Below are 21,781 nucleotides of genomic sequence, written 5' to 3'. Positions count from 1 at the left end.
AAAGCTGATGGTGCCCGGTTATCAAAAGATGTGGTGTCTGGGGTCTTAGAGGCTTGAAGGTAAACAAGCAGCCATCTACCTCTGAAGCAACAAAGCCCACATAGAGAAGCACACCAGCCTGCGTGATCCTGAAATGCTGAAGGGATTAGTTATCAGGGATAATCAGAACAAAAAATCTTATCATAATGAATGATGTGGGGAGTGCAAAGTGGAGACCCAAAGCCCATTTGTAGGCCATGGGACATCTCCTTACAGAAGGGTCTTGGGGAGGAGACCAGCCACTCAGGGTGTGATGTAGCAATGATGAAACATGCAAATTTCCTCTAGTTCCTAAATGCTTCTTCCCCTCACTCCCCACTCTAATGATCCCAATTCTACTTTACAAATCTGGCTAGACCAGAGGATGTACACTGGTACAGATAGGAACTGGAAACACAGGGAATCTAGCGCGGATGATCCCTTCAGGACCAGTGGTGTGAGTGTCGATACTGGGAGGGCAGACTGAGGGTGGGTTAGAAAGGGGGAACCTATTACAACCTATGTGACCTCCTTTGGGTATGGACAACAGAAAAGTGGGTGAAGGGAGATGTCGGCCAGGGCAAGATATGACAAAATAATACTTTATAAATTATCAAGGGCTCATGAGGGAGGGGGAGCGGGGAGGGAGGGGAAAAATGAGGAGCTGAAGCCAGGGGCTTGGGTGGAGAGCAAATGTTTTGAGAATGATGAGAGCAATGAATGCACAAATGTGCTTTACATAATTGATGTATGTATGGATTGTGATAAGAGTTGTATGAGCCCCTAATAAAAAGATTTTAAAAACAAAATTAAAAACAAAATGTTTCTGTCTCAAAAACCCACAGGGGCAGTTCTACTCTGGCCTTTAAGGTCTATATAGATTTGAGTTGGTAGTGAGCTTGATTGCTTGGGATTAAGATTACACTTCTGGAATTCCCCCCAGTCGCTATCATAACTATCGAAGCAGACTTCTCTGCTTTGAATTTAACGAGACCATCAGATCCCCTGGGAAACTGGAGTTTGGACTGGACCTTGCTGGGTGGATCATATTGGTCATTCAACAACATCCTCCAATTACAATTCATTCCATGAAAAGGTCATCATTGACTTCAAGGTTCCTTAAAAGACTGATGGGAAATATAGCTCATTGTGATAATTGATCTTTTTCAATTATTTTGATACCCATCAAACCAAAGCTTCTGTAAGATATTTGCCTAAAATTGTAAACACTAACCCCGGTGAGACCCCAAGCTTCACATACACATTTCATTGACATTAATGTATGTTTAATATGTTGTTCAATCATGAATATGGATCAGACTGCTTGAAAATAAATGCTCTTGAAAAGCGGGCTTCATGTTAATGATATATGTGATAAATCATGCTACACAGACTATATGTGATTTATATAATTACAGGGACATGAGTTCATGCTAGCAATGTGTGGAATGCGCCAGAATGCCTCTTCCATTCAAAGCCCCTTCTGTATCATTCTCTCTTGTCAGCCATCATTGTTGAATAGGCAATGGGCGTGTGACCAGGTGCTCTTGAACACAGATTATTCAAGACAGAGTGGGACCAACTCCCATAATGGTCATTCTACAATCTCTACCGACATTGTGGGGCCTTGGACTCTACTATTTTTTTTATTCCTCTTCCCTCTCCCAGGTAATTATTGAGGTCTTCCAAACCTCTATTAAAATACACACTTCTCCTAAAACCCGTGGCTTTATATGGATGAGCATTTATATAAACTGTTTGGCAATGCTTCAATGATTTTGGAAGATTGCCATTTGGATTTTGTCAGCTGTATGATAGTAATCGAGCCACACAGTCATTGTTTTTCATGGCACAAAATATATTCTTTGTTTTTTAAGTGTCCTAACAAGACTAAGACAAGTATGTTACTGAGAGACTTTGCCTGCAGCCATCCACTGATTGCTAAGACATAGTTGAATACATTAAAAAAAATCAAGCCATGCATGTATGAATTGGAACTAGAGTAGCAATATTTTTCTTACCTGAGTATCTATTAAGCCCTGAGAGAAGAGCAAATGTGTTTTGACAATACCAACCATCAAAGCACTCTATTTGTATGCCGGCATTTTCCTCGGCATGCTTTAATAATTCTTTAATTGAAACTCTCTGATGTCATGCTTATTGTGTCTCCAACACCAATTCGAATAGAATATCTTATATATTCCTTTTCAGTTGAATGAATGGAATTACTATATATTTCCAAATTCACAGTAACTAACTTTATAGAAAAACCTTCCACTTTCTGACTTAAAATCTCAAGACAAAAACAAGCCAAAAAAAAAAAGGCTTGGGCTATTCCCAAGGATATTTTGGGGGGCGGCACAGGGGGAATCAGCTATAGACTCTGATACAAAACAGAACGTAAGTCTAATCTCAGAAAAATGGTTAGAAAAATGTCCACCCATCTTTCTTTACACGATGGCTTATTTTTCCTGGTGTCTAATCATGGTACACAAATCACATATAAACAGGCTCATCCAAGAGACATTTTCATCAATTAGGAAGAGCTCAAACAATATTCTCAGGAAGCTGCACAGCATTCTCAAATGTGATTTCCTTTCCCTTCCATCCTGAGATGAAACACGGATCAGCATAGCCCATGCGAGAGCTTTCACGTGACAGAAATCCATTTTCTACCTCACCTTTTTCAAACAGAAGGCCATTTTTGTGTGAATTTTATAACTTCAGCTATCGTTTTTTAAAATCTCATGCTCTGAATATTTGGGCTAGATTTTAGTACTACAAATCCTCTTTAATATTTTAAGGAAAATACCCTTTTAAAAGGGCACCATTACCTGAGATAAATCTAAATGTACTAATAAACAGGACAAGTTATTTTGCTTTGAGTTAGAATTACATTAACAATTTCAAAGTACTATCTGATCAGAAGCTCTGGTTAGAAGTTATACACGTGATTAAGGAAAATTAATCATTTACATACTTTATATTGTGATAAAAATGGACTATTGAAATTCATGGAAAACTCAATTAAAAGATAATATAACTTTCCATCATATTTGAAGCACTCTTGTGTGCAGGCACACACACACACTATATATATATCTTCACATGTACATTCTTCACATATACATTTCACTGACACTAACTTGTGTGTTCATTGTGGTGTTCCACTGTGATTTTATGTCAAATTAATTGAAAGATAAATGCTCCTAAAGTCAGGCTTAGTGATAATCGCATATGTGATAGATATATCATACTATACAGAGCGACTTTTGATTTATGTATTTACAGAAAACAGATGTTTGTTGGCGATGTACTGAGTGCTCAGAATGCCAGTTCCATTCAAAGCTTCTTCTCTGTCCTTCTTTCTTGTCAGCCATCAGTGTTGAGCAGGCGGTGGACACTCAGATTTTCAGGAACCAGTGGGAACCAGAGAGAAAGATAGAGAAAAGGGAGAAGAAGAAGAAGAAAGGGGAAAGGAAAAAAGAGAGAATTACAGGAGAAGAAAAATAGTTTATGTATATATGTATGTGTGTATGTAAATTAAACAGATCTCTTTTGTTTGCCACACAGAATGGAATATTAGGATATAAAATTGATATCTCAGAACATTTAAACTAAAATTGGTCTAACCCTTTTAAGAAGCACAGCTTGAAAACAGTTGCTTCTAGACTGAAATTTTGTTTTCTCAGTTTTTGTCATGTTCCCCTGTCCCACAGCAGTAATTTTGTACTCTAAGCAACAGTTGGTGGCAGTATTATCAGGTTTCTGAGAAATCATATAAGGTGGAACAAGTGTGTGTGTGTGTGTGTGTGTGTGTGTGTGTATTTGAGAACTTTGAGTTCTCCATTCACTGTGAGCCCTAACCTAAGCACAATCAATTCTTCTAATGCAGCCCTGTTGGATACTTATCCTAAGGAAGAGATTGCTAAAGATATGGTGCTATCACACAGTGTGGTGAGGAAATCAGATGGTGCACAGCTCTCAGAAAGAATGGAATCTGGAGTCCGAAAAGCTGGTCTTAAAAAAAGCAGCCATTTATGTGAGGAGTCAGCTAATTCCACAAGGAAGAAACACACACACCAGCCTGTGTGATTCAAGGATTGTAAATAATAAAATTCAAGATGAGAAGAGGGAATTGTATTAGAGCTTCAATTCTGATCCCCTGTTTTGCAGAAAGCTGTAAATGACAGTGAAAGCCAAAGTCCATTTGCAGACTCCCCACGGGGACAAAGCCTCTATTGAATTCCTTTGACCAAGGAAGGACCATTGACCAGGGCTGGGAATGGCCTTGCCCTCACAGAGAGTACATCAGAAATGAATTAAGGCCTGTATAGTTAGGATACATTTTAGTTGCTTAGCCTTTGTTTCCCTTCTGACCCATTTTTAATTTGTTCTAGTTTTTATTTTCTACTTTATTTGCATTGATGTTTTTCTGCCCTTTACTTTCTTGTTTATTTATTATTTATCTGTTTATTTATTTATTTTAGCTTTCTTTTTCTTTTTTAATGATTTTCTTTATATGAAATTCCGGATAAGCAAATCTAAAGAAAGTAGCTGTATAAATAAGTTCCTAGTGTTATGACACAGAAAATCAGAGGGAAATGGGAAGCTAATGATAATGGGTATAAAACTGAAGAAAATGTTCTGAAATTGTCATCATGATCACACAACTCTTCTTAGCATATTCAAAAACCATTGAATTGAGCTCTGTGAATTACATGGGGCACTGTCTTAATTTTACTATCTGTCCATTTTACTCTTCGGGGTTCTAATGTCCACTGCAATGAGTACACAGATACTCAGATGAAATTCACAATCAAAGGGTTTATTAGGAATTTAACAACTTGTAGTACCAGTGAGAACTGCTCGGGGTAGTAGTTTACCAGATGCATTACAGTTTCAAGGCTGCTAAGAATTGTCAAAAGAGGCATAGCACAGTGCTGGAAGCCTCAGCCCAAAGGCACTCAGCTCCACTTTCTCGGGTCAGCAAGCCCCAGGTCCCCGTTCAGTAACTGCCCAGAGGCACTCCACTCCCCAAGGCAGTCTCCTGCACTGAAGCACTCAGAGCTGGCTCCATGGATTGGGAAGTGCATTCCTCTGCTTTGTGCTCTGGCTTCTGGTTCTGCTGCTGCTGCTCTCTGATGGTGTAGCTGTCCTTTGGTTCCAGAGGTTCATTGCACAGGGAGCTCAGGTTCAGAGATCCACTACTGCCTCTTACTGGTAATGAGATCCATCTGCCTGCTACCCGAAGGCTCATTTTATACACAGTTGGAGGTCACTCCAGGGACTCCCAGTCACCTTTACTAACAGGTGAATACTATCAATCTCTTCTGCCACCTTCTTACTAGACACAGGCAGGGAAGATCAATTGGTGGTTGTTAGAGATTTTGCTAGAAGAGCCACATTAAATAATTCACTGTCCCTGGATGTAGGTCAGTAAAACTGTTAAAAAAAAAAAAAGCACAACGAGAATACTGTAAGCTTTTGGTGTATAAGCTTTGGGCGTGTTATCAGGAGTGGTCAGTACTGGAAAGGTATTACCGTCCTAGATAAAGTTGAGGTTCGGAAAAGGTAGTGAGGGCTCTCAGGAGATGACTGTCCACGTGGTTACAAGCATGGCCCCAGCCGACATTTCTCAGAATGGTTCCTGATTGGAACGGGCTTCATTCTGATGACACATAACAATTCAGAGTCCTGGGCACAGTGTGGGTTGTGTGTTGGGCTGTTGACTGCAAGATCAACAACTAGAATCCATCAGCTGTTCCATGTGAGACAGGTGCGACTTTCTGGTCCCATAAATATTTCTAACGAAGCCCCGGTGGCGTAGTGGGCTACCCAGTTAGCTGATGCCCAAAGTCAGTCATTCAAACCCATGAGTTGATTCTAGAGGAAAAGATGAGGCTGTCTGCTCCCATCAATATTTAAAGACTTGGAACACAAGGGGAACATTATATTATATCCTATTGGGGTGTGTGGCCATGGGCTTGCTTTGGCTTGGTTATTTTTGTTTTGTTTACAACAATTCTATGCACCAAATAATGTGCTCTCAGAATCCTCACTCTGGGAACGTGAAGCTAAGTTACCTTAATTATTTGCACTTGGTCAGTGCTGAACTTGAATTAGAAGTCAGACAATCTGACTATGGTGGGTACATCTGACAGACCAGGCCTGATGTCGAGGGTTTTAAGAATGCTAAGACTGGATGCATTGATTGATTGATTGTGTGTGTGTGTGCTTAAGCATATTTAAAAAAAATAATTTTATTAGGGGCTCATACAACTCTTCTCACAATCTGTACATACATCATTTGCATGTATGTTGCCATCATCATTATTAAAACACCTGCTTTCTACTTGAGCCCTTGGCATCAGTTTCTCATTTTCCCTCCCTCCCTGCTCCCCCATCCCCCTGATCCCTTGATAATTTAAAATAATTATTATTTTATCATACCTTACACCATCCGACGTCTCTCTCACCCAGTTCTCCGCTGTCCGTCCTCCAGGGAGGAGGTTACATGTAGACCTTGTCATCTGTTCCCCCTTTCTCCCTCACCCTCCCTCTATCCTCCCAATATCGCCACTCTCACCACTGATCCTGAGGGGCTCATCTGTCCTGGATTCTCTGTATTTCCAGTTCCTATCGGGAGCACATATTTTTTACTCTTTCTGTCACCCTTGAGGATGATAATGAGGATTTCATACTCTCAACAGTAGTATTAACCTTTTAACTTACTTCTATAAAGCCTGGGCTTTTCATGCATTGCCTACAGAATACGAATCTTGATTTTAAGATCACATGAGCTCAAAAAATGTTAATAGAAAAATAATTATCTTTTGATATGTAATCCCTCTTTTCAGGAGCTTTTGTATTGCCTTATTAAATTTCTATGAAGGAGCACAGTGAGAGAAAATGGTTCACAGTAATGTCCTTGGAGAGGTGCTAGAATTCTGTAATCACCATTAGACAACTCCTGTTTGCTGTCGTTGATAACCTTATTGGGGTTATATCTATCCTATTACTGATTGATTAACTAATTGCTGATTTGTCTATCAGGATCTAATTTTTCCTATACTACTGGTAAGCAGAAGGAGCTCTGATGGCCCTGGGGATTAGGCATTGGACTAAGTGTAAGTTTGGCAGTTCAAACACACCAGCTTCTCCTTGGGTTAAAGCTATGGAGTTGTCTGATGCAGTAAAGATGTACCGTCCCAGAAAACCCATATCAGGTTGCTCTGAGGTATAATCGATTCCATGGCAACATTTTATTTTGCTTGTTGGTAAGCAATGCGATCTAGTCATATCATGGGTGAGATGTAAGGATTAGTAATCATTAGAAAACACTGAAAGCCATCCTTGTCATCTCTCTCTTAGTGGATCAGAAAGTGAAGATTGATTGTTTGAGTGAATGAGCTGGTTATTTAAAGGAAATGCCAAAGGATTCTTCCTTCAATTTGAACATTTAATTGGAAGGACAACGCCATCATAAGTCAAAGTCTAACTTGATAAAGAGTAAGTGTCTGTCAGTTACAAGTTGAATATATTTTAATGTTCTCTGTAATTCCTGACTATCTTTTTGCATACCTGGGTTATTCTAAAGCAAAGAACTCTCAGTTAAAAAGTTTGCCTCTTTCTACTTTTATTACACAAGGAAAACTATTTTGTAAAAGTTGATTGCTCATCTATTTCATATCTTATAGATGGAGAACAGTAAAATGAAAATAACCCATGTGATATGTTTGCTCATGGAATATCTTTTGAATGCCTGTAGGTGTTGTGATACAGCCCAGTGGTCAAGAACACGAGCTCTGGAGTAGGAGAGACATAGTAAGATGAGGGTCCTCTGGGAGTTTTGAGCTGTTGCTCATATCTCCCCTAACAGCAGATTCCCAACTTACAGAATGGGTGTAATACTGGGACCTCTTTGGGGCAGACTTGAAATTCGAATGAGGCAAATGTAGTTCTCTTCCTAATGAGAGAACTGTAGCAAATGGGAAGTACTTAGTAAATTGTACCCAATTATTAGGTTAGTGTCTTAAACACATTGAAGTGTAATATAATGTAGACAAATGCATGTGTGTCCAGAAATTTTTAATATTATGAAAATAAAGTACACAAAAATAGCCCCTTCTCCCCAGAATGGTTCTACCCTTTAGACATTTTATTAGTGAGAATGAGAGGCGGTGGAGTGGGGAGTGGGCAATGAGCAAGAGAGAGAGAGAGAGAGAGAGAGAGAGCAAAAGAGAAGGAAATAATAAAAGGCCATGTGAATTTAGGAAAGGGGAACCAGGACCTGCATGAGTGAAGTAGCAGAGACATCTTTCTGAAAGCGTGGTTTAAAATGGGGACATGAAAGTAAAGAAAAAAATTACTTTTGCAGATATAATATTGGAGATAAAACTATTAGAACATAAAGAATCCCCCACAAAGTTCTTGCCTCAGCAAAAAAAAAATGTATAGAGTAATAATATCTTTGGAAAGAGAAAATACTATTTGTTTTCCTGATTTGGCATGCCTTCCTTGTCTAAATGAATAGTTGTGATAATTGCATAGATCCAATGGAGTTGGCTAGAATCCTATAGAATTGTTAGGGAAAATAAAACTGGATTGAGTTTGAGATACTTAATTTTTAAATATAATTTCAACTGCTCAAAATTCGAATATAGAAAATGATTGGTCTGGAAGATACATATATATGTATTTTTTCAAGTAAATAATAGCAGATATACAGAATCTATTATGCGAAGGTCTCATTCTATTCATGATTGGCCTGTAACATAGTGTTGGTCCAGGTTAACTAGAGAAACAAATTCATAGACACATAGTATACAAGAATGCTTTATATAAAGAATAATTGTACATTAAGAAAGCATCCTAGCCCAGTCCAGATCAAGTTCATAAGACTGATATTAGCCCATATGTTTGATACCAATCTATAAATTCCTCTTCAGCCACATGGAACCCATGCAATGATGCTGAATACAGGAAGATCACAGATCAGTGGGTGGGAAGTCTTGTGGATCCTGTGACATTGGAAGCATCTCAGTGCTGGCAGGGGCTCCATGTGGCTTCTCAAGCTCTTAGGCTCTGGCTGCCAGCAGTCTGTCTCCATGTGGCTTGTCAACAAGGATGTCTCACAGGGCCCGAGCCTCTGTCCCACCTCCAGCGAGCTATTTATCTCCTTCGAGCCTCCAAATGAGGTCATCAAGCTGGGACCTGATGGACAGGCCAAACTCCACCCCCTCACTCCTCTCAAATTGATAATAGATTATATAACTCCCCCACATAATCTGTGAATTTTCTGCATAAAGCTAACCTTTAGATCCTTCTTAGAAATTCCCTAAAACTCAGAACTCTATTCAAGGTCACATCTTTATGCTTGGGATAGTTTCTACAGCAGCCATCAGCGTCTAACTCCATTTTTCTGAGTGACACTTAGGACAGCAAGAGCAACAGTAATGTATTATGTGCATGCTCTAGGTCCGACATCGGGGTCAACGGATCGTGTGCTTTCTTCCCATGTCAGCCTTTGAGACAGGTAACCATAGTATCCCTCTGGCACCGAAGGAGGCCCAGAGGCTTAGGCTAAGTCATGTAAGTACCACACCCAGCAAGTAATGAAACAGAAGTCTGCTTTTTATCATTTGTTTCAATCATTCTGTTTCTGAGGTTGCTTGTGAAGTAATTAGCTCTGAAAAAATGTTTTGTACGTGTATGGGTATATGTATTTTCACAAAGTCTATAAGTTTTTCTTTACTTATGTTTCATTGTAATCTAGCAGACTACACAGTAAATAATTGGAAATATAAGATCTTTTGTATTGTGAATTGATTTTTAAGAATATAGACCACTTTGGTACACCTTTGCTTTTATTAAAGTAAAGATTAATTGACAAACATTTTAACTAAATGGAAATTTAAATTTTAAATAGAAACATAACTAGATCAACACACTCTGACTTAGCTAGTAAATATAATCAACTAAATTATAGATCCATTGATGCTATTTATCAAAAATGTATTCAATAAGTGCATTTTGCTTTGTCTTGAGGCTCTGCTTCCCTTGAGGTATAATGTATTATGATAGAAAGAGCAAGTCTTCAATGACCGTGGTATCAGTTTGAGTGTCTACATGCTCACCTAATAGTTATACTGCTAAATAATTCCATCTCATTAGGCTCTGGATTTCTTCTTCTGAAGTGGATTCAAATAAAATCTATTTACAGGTTTGTTCTAAGACCAAAGCAGCTAAGAATGTGAAGTTCTTAGCATAGTGCTGTAGTGGGTTTTGCATAGGGCTTCAGTTCTAAACTACCAGCTGCCGTTTGGATGAACAACGAGGTTGAGAAAGCTTCCAGTCTCCAAGCCCATAGGGATATTTTCACTCTGTCCATGGGCTCACTGTGAAACAGAACCAACTGGATGACAGGAGCTTGGGTTCTGTTTTGTTGAGTACGAATATATCTAATACATAAGATGTGGAAATTGTCCATTTTTTAACCTTGCACTTCAGTTCTACACTTCATAGCATGTAGATAGTAATTTATACTTTACAGTGTATCCTCATTACTAAATAGAAATAATACACATAATGATACTTGCCCTTCATAAGATCTTAGTAAATGTTGGGTTTCCTCCTCTCATTTAATTCATATTAAAATGCATTCTGGTAATTTTTATTTCTTTTCCTTATTGGTGAGTGTATCTTTTTATTGTCTACTACAATATGTTTGGTTGTAAGCAGTTTGTGGTTTTAAAGTTTTAACTCTAAAAAACCATAAAGGAAAAGAAAATGCCATGCAAAAGGCAATCACAACAGGAAAAGAATAAGCCATTTTTCAGGCAAAGAAATGATGAATTTAAAATGTAGGTTCCTTTTCAATATTTCAGGAAAACACATTACATACAGTTCTGGGAGCACAGCCAAAATGCAGAAGCTGAGAGTTATATCCAACAGATATTACGAGAGGGTAAGAGGAGTCATAGATATCCAATTACTTCTATAATAAAAGTACAACATCCCATACCTTTCCAGCCACATCTTTGTTTTAGAAGGAAAGGCAAGGGGTGGAGGTTATGGAGTAAATCTTTCAAGCTCTTTTGAAAAGCTTCTTTCTTTACCTTTCACTCCCTTCCATTTTATAGTGTAGGTTTAAGCTAAAATGGAATGAGAGCCCTGACACAGAAAATTACTCTTTGGAAGTTCTTTGGAAGCAAGTAAAGTAACGCATGCCTGTTTGAACACCTTCTGTGGGTCAGGCACTGTAAGCGGTACAGGGTGCTGAAGATTCATTAAGGACCTGGAGGGAAACACACACACACACAATCTTCACTGGTTATGATTTCTAGGGAACGTAGCCTAAGACTTTTAGTATCAACAGAAACAAAATCTTCAGCATGCATTTTCTAAGTAGGTTCTCAAATTTGATTTGTTTTCAGAGCACTGACACTCCGCCTCTATTATTAAAGAGAGTGTGCTATTAATCATGGCGTACAATGGCTGTCTAAAATATCACCACAAATAGATGAAGTGTTGCTAAGAAGTGATGCTCTGAGTGATCGTGTGCTTGATATTTTCCAGCAATTTCGTCAGGAGGCGAATGATCAGGAAATCGGTTGGTTGGTAATACTTACATTGGACAAAGTGGAAAGGGAAACAGATGAACTCAGGGCTTCAGAGTCACAGTTCAAAGGCCATATAGCAGACTCAACGTTTCCATTTGGGCCATTAAAGAAAGCCTTACTCTTAGAGAAACAAAGCTGATGTTGTCAAAATGCAACCCAACATAGAATGAGAATGGCTGAATGGCAATGACAATTGCATTTCATTCTTGAATGGTGTCTGATTGGAAAGTGTTTTCCCATTTTTGAGGAAGAAACGAGGTACTGTAACTTGGATTTGCACATCTAGGCATCTAATCAGAGAGATGGAAACATTGAGCCCCTCAAATCCATTGAATCACTTCATCCAATAATACGACTCCACCCCTCTAAAGAGATTACACCACTTTTATATGCATATCCATTAGCAGGTAGCCCATTTTTCCCTACACCTACATTTGAAGAAATTAACCCAACTATGTATGCTGATAGGCATCTGCGGCTTTGTCTGAAGCATTACCTGAAGCAGATGCCTATTTTGCTGAGTTTCCCCAGAATACACCAATACCACTCATTATTGCTTCCAGATCTACAGACTTAAGTCTTCCCACCCAAAATCCCAGGAATTGACATGATTACCCGAGATGAGGTATAGTGCACTCCTTACGAACTGCCAGACATTTCTGAAATGCACAACAGAAACCGGGGGATATGTGTGGGGATGGTTGTTAGTGGTGTTGGATGATAGTACAAGAAACCCCATATATACTCGAATATCAGTCGAGGCACCTAATTTTACCACAAAAACTGCATTAAAATATGCTGAAAACCCTTGGCTTATACACGAGTATATACGGTAGGTTGGATCAGTCTGAGTTTGTTGCTATGTGTCAACCCAGCACAGATCCTTCAATATTTCAGCTTGAGAGGCTAGGAGAAGACTTCATACTTTATTTTATTTGCTTGCTGAAGCATAAATGATGGCTTATAATAACTCAAGTCAAAGTACCATACCTACCCATGCAAGCTATAGAAGAAAGTACTCAAAAGCATGTTACTGTGTTAACATATCATTGGCATGTTGGAATGCATTCATATTCCAAGGAGGTATCCCAAGGCATATTAGCAATGTTAGCATGACATTGTCATGTCAGTATGAATTTATCAGGACAGGTCCATAAGTCCACATATGGACTTTCCTGAGGACACACCTTTTACCAAGATGTGTGGAGGGAACCCTGGCATCGGTGAAGACTGCCGTGATTGCTATTTTAGATGTTAGATTGGGGAACTATCCTATTTGAATTAAGATACCTGACTACAATGCGAGATGCTGGGTCCTGTGGTAGGAAGGGCCAGGTGGCAGCATTTAATCAACAGAGACAATATAGATAAGATTACCATAAGAGCAGAATCAAAGTAGTAATCAAAATATCTGACTTGTATGGAGTTATGGCATTAACTACTGAGGCATAGCAGCCCAAACAGTGAAATGGATGGAAAATTTACTAAATATGCACTTGATCTAAACAAGGGGAAAAATGCTAGGTCAAGTGAATGACACTCTAACTTGAATCATCATAATCATCATGGCCACCCCCCACCAACCCAGTCAATGCCCAGATTTGAACAGTTTAGAGATCTGAAGACCTTTGAATCGAGATGAGAGAGAAGCTGGGTCCCTTTGTGAAAGGGCCTATTTGTCACAACTTTACTGTTTTTCAGCCTTTACTGCGTTTCCTTCAGCCTTCCCAAACTGACTAGTCATTGAGGAAAAGGAAATAATCAGACGTTTCAAGGATTACTGAAAACTAGCTATGGGTTGAAATTAATTCTGAGAGACTCAAACAAATTAGCAGGTCCAACAATCAGGGTGTATTTATGAATCACCAAGTTATTAATGGAGTCTTACCTCAGGTTTGTCTCATACTGGACCCAGTGCATCCCCCAAATCATCCTGCAGTTATTTCACCAGTGCCAGAAGGTATCATTGGAATAGGCAGAACCCCATAGGGGATCCCTTCTTTGCAGAACAAGGACTGTTATGGGCGGAAAATCAATATGGGAGCCACTAGAGCTGCTCTCCATAGAAGAACAGTAAGTCAAAAGCCTATTGCACTCCGGGAGGGATTGCAGAGATCAGTGCCGCCTTTCAGGATGTGAGGAGTGCATTGATGGATGGTCTTTCAACCACAGTACCATTGAGCTTGCCTATTTGGCCTTTGCAGAATACATATTTATCTTTTGCTAATGGAAACGTAACCAGGTGGTGCCTCCCAAGTTTAGGTACTCTTCTAGATGCAATTTCATTATTTGAGCAAATTCGTATTTCTTGGTTCCTGGTATGCAGTTATTGATCTGGTCAGTGCCCTTTGCTCAATTCCAGTTTTAAAGGCTTACCAGAAGCAGTTTATAGTCACTTGTCAAGGGGGACAATACACTTTCACCATCCTGTACCAGGGATATATCAACTTTCTAACACTCTGTCAGAAGTTAGTCAGCAGGGACATTGATCACATTTCCCTTCCACAAGATCTCACATTCGTTCCTTATAAAAAAATTTCCAATTCACATTAACCCTAGAGGGCCGGATAGAATTGCCCCTGGGGGCTTCTGAGGCTGTAACTCTTGACAGGAATAGGGAGTCTCATATCATATTGATGGCATTATACTGATTTTTTCTAGAAAAGAAGTAACAATTTTTCTAGACTCATTGATAAAAATTCAGGCGCCTTCTACCTCAGTAAAATTTGTTGGGGTTCAGTGGCGTGGGGCCTGTTGAGATGTTTCTATTAAAGAAAAGGATACATTATGTATGGCATCTGGGCCCCCTCACACTAAAAGAGGAGGCACACTGCCTAGGGGGGTCTCTTATTTTCATGCGTTTCTCCAGTCTATTTATCAAGTGACTCAAAAGCTTCTAGGTTTGGGTGGAGCCCAGAACAAGAGAAAGCTCTGAAACAGGTCCAGGTTGCTATGGAAAGGCGCTCTGTGACACTAGCCAATAGGACTGATAAGAGTGATTGTTTTCCATCATTCTGGAATGGTCCAAGACTTGTCATTGATGCTGTAATTGTGCTGACATAAGTCGCCCCACAGAAGTCCAGGGGGCCAGGGGGAACCGCAGACCCTCAAAACAAGTTGAGTTTGGAATGCAGTGGTGTGGATCTAGGGTTTCTGCAAAAGAAGATTTAAAGCATCTTTATTGATTTTTAAAATGTACATGCAGCAAGTGAAGGTGGTCGTGATAAAGAATTTGTTGTGATTAGGAGTTGGTTCAACAATTTCAACGTTAGAGCATATTGCATAACATTAAATCATAATTAGGAGTGGCTCCCCCTACTGGTCTGTCCATTTGTCATGCCATTGTGGTTGCTTCCATGTTAACTGATGCTCAACGCTATACCACCTGTAGTGCAAATGCCCGCAAGCTCATCCATAGAAAATGGGTTTTAGCAGTTTCAGACTAAGAATAAATGGGCAGTCCACTTCTAAGAGATTAGCCACTGAAAACCTTACGAATAGCAGTTGAATAGCATCTGATATAGTGTTGGATGATGTGCCATTCATGTTTGGACTCGCAATAACCCTGTGGAAGAGCTGCCTCCTCAAATACAGTGCAACTCAATGACATGGATGGTGCAAAGCTCTGGAGACCTTCATGTGCTGATCGGGCATGACTCAAAATGAGAAGAAACAGTTACAAACAGCCATCAATGATCAGAACATGGAATGTATTAACTTGGGCAATGTGTATATTGTTAAAAATGAAGTGGAGCACATGAAGATCCGTGTCCTAGTCATTAGTTAGTTGAAATGCACTAGTAGTTACCCTTCTAAGTGACAATCGCTGCTTTACTGTGCTGGAAATTACAAATGGAAGGGGGATGGCATCAGAGTTCTCATAATAAAGAACATTTCAAAACCAATCTTGAAGTACAGTACTGTAGGTAATGGAATAATATCTATATGCCTACCAGAAATGAGTTAATATGACTGTTCAAATCTATAGATCAACAACTAAAGTCAATGATGAATACATCGAAAAGTTTTAATAAGTTCTGCAGTCTGGAATTGATGAGAAACTTGGAACAAAATAGAAGAATCATTAGTCAGAAACTAGCTTTGGTGATAGAAACAAAGCTTTCGTGACAAAGATCATAAGATAGAAGTTTTGCAAGACTGGCAAGTTGATCATTTCAAATATCTTTTTTCCCAACAACCTAAATGAAGAACATCACAAACTGGTTAAGAGGGATGAGGTGTGTTTCAGGGCTGTACCATCTAGCCCAGACCAAGTATGCTGACCTCTGAGGACTGCAGAGGAGCAGAAAGGAGCTGGCTTGGAACAGAGTCATCAGTGGCCCAGTAATGCTAGCTATTGGTACCAAGGGGTGACTATCTCATGCAGGCCCGGCTGTAGCTCAGAGAAGGTCTAGGAAAGAGTGTCGAGTCAGCTTGTGAAGGCCTGGCCATCCTTACCTACAGCCCCAGTCTGCTGCACACCTCGGTAGAGACTCATGTCTAGCATCCTATGCTACGGTAGATGGGGTGTTGGGCCAGAAGCATGAAATCAGTCTCCACCTGTACCCCTCTGGTCGCCAAGGCACCTGACCCGATGGACTAGCCCACCCACTCCCTCATCCCTTGCACCATACCTTCGCCTCTGAATCTGCATGCAGACTAAGCCTCCAGAAACACGAAACATCATGGATCCCTTCATGGAGAACTGTCTAGCCCACCCTTCACTGGGTGCTCTTGAGACAATGTTTTCTTTTTGGTAAAGTTAGGCTGAGACTACATCTAGTGGGTCTCATCTTTGCTGGAGAACAAATCTCCCTGGGGCTTACAGTGGGCACCGGACCCTGGATATCAGAGAAGGTGCTAGATGGGTTCATTCAAGCACCAAGTAGCTATGAAGCCCCTTCGCTTGCAGACACAGTTGTAGGCACTTAGCATCCATCGGTGAAAAGGAAGACAGGAACCAGCCCTCTTGCCTTCCATTCTAATTAAGTCGTCAGGGGAACGCCAGCTTTCTGAAGCAGGTGCTGTTCGTTTGGTGTCCTCACGTTCCTTTAAATAGGAACGCCATGGGCTGCAGTCTGCAGGCGATGGTGGAGCCCAGCAGCTACGGAAAGAGTGAGTAGAATCTGAGTGGATCCACAGAAGGATGGAGGTTGTGTCTGGTCTGTACGTGGTACTTGGCTGGAAGGATGATTTGGGGCGTGGCGCGTGCGGGAGTAAAGTAGTCAGAAAGAGCGGAGGTGGAGTCTGAGGGCCCGGGGAGCAAAGGGGTTGCTGGAGCTCAGAGCAGCCACGGAGAGACTCGGCTCCCACCGTTTTCTCCAGGTCTGCGGGTCCTTCCCTTCTTCTGAGCCGCCCCCCCCCCCCCCCCAAACAGGGTCTGGGGAGAAATCTCTGAAGCTGAAACTCTTGTGAAGGCGCAGCTGCGTGCGGAGCAATGGAAAAGCACGTCAGTGAGAGAAGGGACACTCAGGTGTGTGACGGGAATCAGCAGGCTTGTGCACAAAGTGAGGGTTTGCGCAGGCGCGGGCAGGGGGGTGGCCTCAGCGTGTCCACCAGTACCAGGTCTTCGTGGAGCATCCTGCGTGTTGGCTGTAAGGTGCTTAGGTACTTGGATAGTTTACTTTGCAGTGGGAAGGACCCAGGGTAGACAAGGGCATAATCCAGGCTTGCTGGGGAAGAGGAGTTGTCCAGACCATTGAGGGAGGATTGCCTGGCACTCGGGCTCTGTGCTAGCCCCCTGCTTGATGACCAGACCTCACGCTGTCAGGATGGCAAGAGTAGGATGTTAGCATGAGACTGGTCTCCAAAGGGCTTGGCGACCAGAGGGACTTGGCCCCTTGCAAGTGTACCCAGGGAGGGCAGTCTGATGGGAAAGGCCAGGCTTCTGACCCCAGCGCCCTTCACCCTCACCCACAGATTCATCTCGTACATCCTGGGCACCTAGTTGGAAAGTGACTCTTTTTTCCATCCAAGACTGATTTCCCATCCGTCCCCCAGAGAGATTGCCTCTCTGAAATTCCTGCTGGAGAACTTGCAAATTACTGTGACCAAACCAGATCTACAATTTCTACCTTCTCGTGGCTCAGCTGAATCTCCAAGAGGCCACGGAACGAGCTCATGGGTGAGGAAAACGGGGATAACTGCTTGTGAGAGATGGCGAGGGAGGCAAGGTGTCCTCTGAGGAGAACACAGAACTGGGGGCGGGGACCAGAGCTAAGTTCCCTCAGATCCCTCCACCGGTGGAGCACTGTCTGGAGCACTTTTTGGAGTAGGAGTCTTGGGATTGGGCATCAAGGCAATGGGCTTTCTTCTGTCATTGGCAAGGCACAAGAAAGGACAGTTACATGGGTGATCTCCTCTCCTCTTGCAGCCCCAGATCCACAGAAAACGGTAGATGCAGCAACTCACCTAAGACCCTCCATTGTTAGTGATTATGGTCCTCTTCCCATGATACTACTGCAAGAGGAGCCATTACCACCAGTGACCCCACCACCCTCTCCATCACCAGCGACCCCACCACCACCACCACCACCACCACCACCACCACCACCACCACCACCACCACCTCTAACACCTGCACCAGAAGGACAGTCTGCTGGAGAACTAGAGTCTCACTTTGGGCCAGTTCCAGATCATCCTCCAGAAGAAGCTGATGATGGGGCTCATGATCCTACTGCAGCAGTGGAGCAGGGGCAGTCACCAGAGACTTCCTCCCCAACTCCATCCCCAGAAACTGTGGGATAGCCTATTGGAGAGCCAGTGTGTTATCATGGGCCAGCTACAGTGTGCCATGGGCCTCGCTCCCTGATTCTGCAACAGCATGTACCCTGGAGGCAGCCCAGGTCCTCCACAGCCAGCTCCAGCCAGGGCTGCAGCATCCCAGTCTCTTAACGTATATTGTCCACATCAGCTCCTCATCCACATCCAGGAACCAGATGGTTCAGAAGTAGAGCCCTCACTCCCCAAATCCAAGGGGGTATTTTTTTTCTTTGCTTGTTTTTTCTTTAGTATTTTCTCAGCTTGTGTGATACTATTTTTAATGTAGATTTCTAATTAAATAAAGTTGGCCTGACTCATTCTAAAAGTGTGAGGTGACTTTACGTACTTTCTCAGTCGTAGAAAACTATCATTAGTATCTGCTTCCAGAAAATGTTCACCCCCACAAACTGGAACCTGAACCCACAAAGCAGTCCTGACCCAAGATTTGTCCCCAACCCATGCAGTCAGTGACTAGTTTGCTGTCTCGGTGTTTATCTGCTCAGAATTTCATATCTGACTGGAAATATCCTAATGTGCTTTGATTTGCTGTAGTCGTTTAGTTTAATGTCTACTAGGATCACCCTTGCTAGAGCTAGCTAGAGTGCTCAATGGAATCCCACTGTATGAATGGACCATCTTTTGTTCATTTATCTGTTAATGGGCATTTGGGTTGTTTCTTTCTTTTGATTGATTGGTTTTTTTCTGTGACCTTGATAAATAAGTATTTGCATGGCTGCCTGTCCACAGGCTACATTGCAATTAGGTAAGGAGGAAGAGTGAAAACATAGCTTAGGTTTGGGGAATGGGAATGAGGAGAGAGAAGAGATATAAGCTATGGGAGTTGAGGAGGTGGGAAAGGTCTAGATGGGGGTAACACTGAGGTTGGTGGTCCTGGTAGGAGGTTCGATGCAGCACTGATTTGATGATTGAGAAAGTGGGAGGAGGCAGTAAGGGGAGTGAGGGTGGGAGGGGTCAGGGCATCACCACCAGGTGTGTGAGCAAGGATGTGGAAGGGGAAAGGAGGTAGCCCAGTTAAGGGTGTGAGGAGGGTTTAACCATGAGAATGGATTGCCCACAGTAGATACAGGCATGGAAGAAATAGAAGTAGAAGGGAATGGTGCAGCGAGTGCCCAGATGTGACCATGATGATTGGAGAAGTCCAGGACGCCACCCAGATATCAGGAGCGAGGTGGGAGGCACGTCAGTAGAAGACATAGTGTAGGGATTGGGGAGGTAAAAGGTTCAGTGGAAGATCAGCTGTGGTTGTTGCGAAGGTGGAGGAGTCAAGGCAGAGCAGCTGTGGGAAGTGTGAAGATGCCCAGGCCAGAACTCAGCTTGGGATTGAAAACTGAGGATGTGGTACCAAAGATATCATTGCTGATGTCAGATGGGTCTTGGATGAAAACAGGGAATACCGGGAAGACTTGGGTTTCATTGATTATACAAAGGCACTTGTGCTTCATAATGAAATATGGATACATTGAGAATAATGTGAATTCCATCACACTTCATTGTGCTTATAAAGAATTTACACATTGCCCAAGAGGGAGTCGTTCCAATAGCACAAGGAAACACTGCCTGGTTTAAGATCAGGAAAAGTGTGTGCTAGAGTTGAGTTATTTCACCATAATGACTGGACCTATATTATGAGCAAATAGTCAGACTATGTGAAGATTAAAGGGGCATCAGGAGTGGGGAAAGGCTAATCAACCTCCTGTCACATGCATATGCCACAACCTTTCTTCCTGAAAGGGAGGATGACTTGAAGCAGTGGCTGGGGAAGATCAAGAACTTTTGCTTTCAATATAAATTGCAAATCAAAAGGCAACCCAAACCCTCACCATTAGACCCGAAACTCATGGTAAATGAGGAAAACAAATAAGGGTTTCATTTCTCTTGGAGTCACAATCGAGGCTCCTGGAAGCAGCAGTCAAGAAATAAAGGATAGATTACACTAAGCAAATCAGCACGAGGGCTTGTGAAAGTGTGGAAGGGCAGCAAGGTCCTGTGGAGGACTAAGGTGTGCCTGACCCAAGTCGTGACTGTTTAATTTGCCTCAGATACGTGTGACGGCTGGACAATGAAGGAGGATACGGAAGAACTGATGTATTTGAGTTACGGTGCTGGTGAAATACTGTGGACTGCCAAACACCGAATCTGTCTTGGAGAAGTACAGTCAGAATGCTCCTGAAAGGTAAGGCTGCCAAACTTTGTTTCATGGTCTTGGACATGTTATCGGGAACAAGCAGTGCCTGGAAAAGGATATTTCGCCTGGTAAAGTAGAAGACCGGGGAACAGAAGGCCGGCTGTGTATGTAAGGGATTGATATGTTGACTGTAGCAAGAGTTGGCTGACACACAAAAATAATTGGGAGACTGGCAGAGGACCAGGTGCTGCTGTGTCCCCTGGTGCATAGGATCGCTATTAGTTTGAACTGATTCCATGACACCTAACAAGCTTCAAAATTCTCTCGCCCCAAATAGGAAGGCTCCATAGTGCTCTAAAATCCTTCCAGTTTCATGTTTTTCTTCTCTCCTCCTGATTCCTGATGCCCTCGCCCCAGTGCCTGATATGCTGTCTGAGGAACACACTTAGTACATCCCAACATACCTTGCCCTTTCTGCTGCTGATCTCTGGAAGGCCTTTTCTCTATTGATTGTCATGGGTCAAGGTATCAAGGAACCTTCCCCGTTTGCCATTGGTCAGACAGAATCCATCATAATATGGAGCACTATTTATTCCTTCAGAATGCTAGGTTCATATTGCTCAGCCTGCCATTTTTGTTGCTTGTCCATTCCGGTGCTTGAACACTAGTTCCATGTTGTACGGTGGTGCTATATTCCTTTATTCAGGCAGAGGAATAATGTTTGACAGCCAGTGCGTATTCATTAAATATTTCTGAATGCTGAGAAATGTGGACATGGTTGCTTTCCTCATAAAACTCATGTGGTAGTTGAGAGACCCAATTGTGAGAACTTCTTACCACACTCAGGATGATTTGAAAGACAGACAAAATTCTTAATAAATTTGTTCAGCTGTTCTTTAAGAAACTTAAAAAAAAAAAAACTCATGTGGTAGTAAGGCCTGAAACAAATACAAGTAAGCAGACAAGCATAAAATAGAATACACATTTTGAGAAGTAATTTTGTTCTGTGCTTTTGATTAAGGCAATGCAATGAAGAATTAACCAAAACCAAGCCAAACCCACTTCCATAGCGACCCTGTAAGACAGGAGAGAACTCCTCCTGGGTTTTCCAAGACTGTAATTCTTAAGGGAGTGGAATGGCTCATCTTTCTCCTGGAGAATGAACAGGGAACTGTGGAGTAGACAGGTTGGCTGAGGAGGCTTTTCTGAGGTAACCTTTCTTGGTAACAAG

The sequence above is a fragment of the Tenrec ecaudatus genome, chromosome 10, assembly GCF_050624435.1.
Source record: "Tenrec ecaudatus isolate mTenEca1 chromosome 10, mTenEca1.hap1, whole genome shotgun sequence".
In the NCBI taxonomy this organism is placed as follows: Eukaryota; Metazoa; Chordata; class Mammalia; order Afrosoricida; family Tenrecidae; genus Tenrec; species Tenrec ecaudatus.
The sequence above is the reverse complement of the archived record's forward strand: the minus strand, read 5'-3'. Positions refer to the sequence as shown.